The following is a 4,085-nucleotide window of genomic DNA, read 5'->3' on the forward strand; positions in this document are numbered from 1 at the left end:
CTCATTAAGTTACGGTAACATTTTAGAATGGTATTTATAGTGCCAATAGAAAATAGGAGGGGCCAGTTATTTGCACATTGCCTCTTTCTGTGCCCAACCACCCAGCCATTTCTCTCTTTGTCAGTTTTCAAACCTTCTTTGTCCCCTGACCAAAGGCAGAGCCTCCAAGAGACCGACTTCTGAAGCCCCGGGGGGCTTTGCAACTGACCCCTCAGAGCCTCTCAAGTACTCAAGTGTCCCCATTGTATCTGGCCTCCCAAACCCTCGCCCCAGCCCCTCAAGCCGGACCCTCCAATCTACTAACGTTCCTTCCAACAGTTTTGTTCTCTGTTTATTAACAATTCAGACGTACTGTCCTGAAATGAGTGGAAATGCCAGAGGTTATTTGTTCTGGTTTCCTTCCACTGTGTATGCTCCGTTTCCGTGGCTGTCTGTTGGTTACCTAGGATATGGGCAGGGGAGGCAATGGATTGGCTGGGAGCTTGGACGGATTCCCCGGGAGACTGTGGAGCAGGGCTTAGTGGTCAGTAGGATGCCCTAACTGAGTGCCTGATTAACCACTCAGTGACCCCTTGTGGGCTGAGCTCACGGTGTCTTCTCGAGGGCTCCAGGAGTTCCTCATACATACCCTTATTTTGACTTTCCCCCAGCTGGTTGTATGAATGTATGTACCTGCCTACTACTAGGCTACGGAATCCTCTAAATCTATGACCCTATGTTATTCTGCGTTGTCCAGCTCAGTTCGAATCACACAAAACAGGCTTAATACATGTAGGTCAAGTACATGCTCAAAGGAACACGTGTTCTGTTTCTTTGGAGCTTGAGCTAACTGCAGCATTTTATCTTCCATTAATGGTTTTGTTGAAAAATGAAACTGACATTTATTAATCACCTATTGTGTCAGGACCCTTTTCGATATCTTAGCTTCAAGCTTCACAGCGATTCTATGATCCTGCAGGCATCACTGTCTACAATTTAGATGTGAAATTACCGAATTCGGGTAGTTTTGCCTGAAATCTCTCTCTTAGTAAGTAGCGAAACCAGGATTTGGGCTTCTGGGTGTCTTATTGTTTGCTCGGCTTCATAATGCTCCAGACTAGGTTGCTAGTTGTAGGTATGTTTGGGCCGTGTAAATTAAACTGGGAAAATGTGCTTTTTTGAAAGAGTCACTTAGAGTTGATGTTGAAAATAAATGAGTGGCTACATAAAATCTTAAAAAGCTTTTTATTATGGAGAATTTCAAACATACACAAAAGTAGCATGAACAGCACAACAAACCCTCAGGTACACGGGCCTTGTCTACGTTTTCAGTCACTCTCTTCTTCCCCTCACTGGACTATTCTGGAACAAATCCCAGATGCTGTATCAGTTGACTAAGATGATAAAAATCATCAGCATAAAGATTTTTTTTCCTTCCCTAGAACATAAACAGACTCAGACAATTTGGGCAAAGCCACCTAGAAAAGCCGATTCCCTCCAGGTGCCAGAACCGTACAGCTGCTGTTCTTTCCAAAAGAATCAGGCAAACAGTTCACGTTATCCTCAGATCCCATTAGTCCTGCCGGGGATGACGTGTGTCCTAGATGAGAGGAAGACAGAAGATCCTTGAAAGGGTACTCTGTATTGTAGACAGATCCACAATTTGGGAATAAGCATGGGATTCTGGGTGTTCACTGCGAAACCTCCAAGGAGTGCTGTAGATCAGCACAAATGAGTTAAACTTTCAAGTGTTAGTACTTTTTTTTTTCCGTCGTGGATGTTCTATGCATATCACGTAAGGGAGCTTTCTCCATTCTTCTCAGCGGTTCCTCTGTCCATTTCTCGGAGACTGGCTGTTGGTAGGAACTGCTGGAAGGAGAGCATCACAGCATTTCCCATTAGACCCTCACGCGTTCAAGACTGGCTCGTGGAAATAACTACCATTTAAATGCTGATAGAAAAACTCACAGCCACCCCAGCATTCTTAAGAAAGGTTTCGGGAGGAAGGCTTAGTAAGAATGGCCTTTTATGTGCAGGAAATGACAGTCCAATATTTCTACTCCTCATCATGGTTTGGGTTAGGGTCAAAATTAGAGATTGTGGCAGTGGGGTTTTAAGAAGAGGTCTGAGGTGTGTGCGCGTGTGTGCGTGTGTGCGTGTGTGTGCGCACGCGTGCGTGTGTTTGCAAATGTACAGACAGTGCACCAGACCAAGGGGAGAACGGTCTGTGAAGGTGACGGGAGGGCATGTCCATGAGGATGAGAACCATTTTGGTATCTGTGGTCTTATACACTTTGGAATCTCAGGTCTAAAAATAACCCCCGTTTGGAACCCGTGTTGTTTATCTGTATCCTGGGTTTTCCCATTCTTAAAAATACCCTGACATGCATATAAAGACTGTGTTCCAAAGGTTAATGCTCCTTAATCCTGAAGGGAGTGGTGAGTAAATTCCTTATATATCAATCTAAGAATAGGTCTTGGAGTTATTCTAGTGTATGTCATAATGTGAGTGGTTTCTTCTTCTTTTTTTAAAGGAAGCAACTAGTCATGGACGGGGAAGGAGAGGATTAAAAAGAAGAGATGAATTTCTTGGGACACAGTAAAAATTACCCCGAACCTTTATCCAGAGCTTCAAAGAATCATTGCATAGAAATGATTTTATCTGGGAGAGGAGAGGCACAAGACATTGTGTGAGAACACTTCCCCCACTGTGGCATTTCCCATGGAAGCCAATCCAGACACTGGAAATCAGAAGAAAGTGAGCACTTCAAAAAAAAAAAAAAAAAAAAGAAAATTAAGGCTGCTTTCCAGGCTGAGTTTTTTTGACTCCAGAGATTCTGATTGTTCCCTCTGCAAGCGAGGAGAACAGGCCTCACCATGTCCCGCTTTGCCTTCTCAGCACAGAATCCTTTCTGTCTTTCTGTTTCTGACAGAAAGTCTGGCAACCAGACTTTCTGAATCAGCGTTGTTTCTGCCCCGCTGCTCCCGAGGTGCTAGCATCCAGGCAAAGAGTGAAATCAAAAGAATGGAAGCTGACTTAACCCGGCTGTTAAGTCTGGTTTCAGAGAGATCCCGCTCTCCTCTCTCATTTGATTGCCCTTCTCTGTGCCTCTTTAGGCTCCCGGCCGCCACCTTCTGTGACAACGGATCCCCTCGGACCCACACGGTACCCGGTTTTGGGTGAGTTACAGACACGCAGAAAGCGCAAAACGGTTTTGAACATCTGCACAAGTTGGAAAGGTCAGCTAGATTTTTGTTTTTTTCAAGGATGTATTCCGCACCACTCGCCGCGCCTTCTCACTTCCTGCTAGCATGATTACAAAATGAATCTGGGACACAGTGAACCCGAGGAAGACTTCCCGGCATAGGATCAGGGGCCCCTTGGCCGGCGGGCCTTTCCTGGGTTCCCTTCTAGGCCCACCAGCAAAGTCACAAATTGTGCAGAGGTAACAAGTTTTTTTTTTTTTTTTTTCCTCCAAGCTGGCTTGTTACATTAGGCATTTCGGGAAAACTAGTGGCTGCTGATGGCTGAGACTTTTGCTCACATGTAGCCCCGATGGAAAGAAACTACCCTGGAAAGGGATTATATAATGGATTGTAATGACATTGCTTGTGGTGATTGTTATTTTGAAACGTGTCCTGGAATAATAATATATTTCCGCACTCAGTTTAGATTTCATGTTCTCAAGCAAAATCACGTATAGTCAGGAGTGAGCCCTCTGCCCCTAAAAAAAGAAAAAAAAACCTCTTGTTCTGATGTCATACCTATAATCCTATCTGTTCCTATAGGTTACTTAAATGTCTCCTGAAATAATTAGTTGCATGTAGCCAACCTTGCTTTTTATTTGAGGTTTTTTTGATAAAAGATGAATCACATATCAAAAAAAAAAAAAAAAGAAGTACCAATTCAGAATAAAGGCAGGAACATTGTAAACATTTTTGAAACATCAGCTTAAGTATAAAAAATAAATTTCATAACTAGAGTTATGCACTACGCTATCTCCAGTCCCAGGCCCACATTGCTTAGATTCTTCCCGCTATCCCTGCCTCCCTGATGTTACTGTTCACATCCTTGTGTTGCTCGCTTTAACTCCAGGTCTGTAGCG

The 4,085-nt window shown here is 43.9% G+C and overlaps 1 long non-coding RNA gene across 1 annotated transcript; it reads left to right on the top strand.

The window, feature by feature from the left end:
- The first annotated feature begins 2,222 nt into the window (after positions 1–2,222).
- On the top strand, positions 2,223–3,857 carry LOC122476072. Its single transcript, XR_006295382.1, has 2 exons — positions 2,223–2,737; positions 3,097–3,857. It is a non-coding gene; the product is annotated as an uncharacterized LOC122476072 (long non-coding RNA).
- The last annotated feature ends 228 nt before the right edge of the window (positions 3,858–4,085 follow it).

This window comes from Prionailurus bengalensis, chromosome E4, assembly GCF_016509475.1.
Source record: "Prionailurus bengalensis isolate Pbe53 chromosome E4, Fcat_Pben_1.1_paternal_pri, whole genome shotgun sequence".
Lineage (NCBI taxonomy): Eukaryota > Metazoa > Chordata > Mammalia > Carnivora > Felidae > Prionailurus > Prionailurus bengalensis.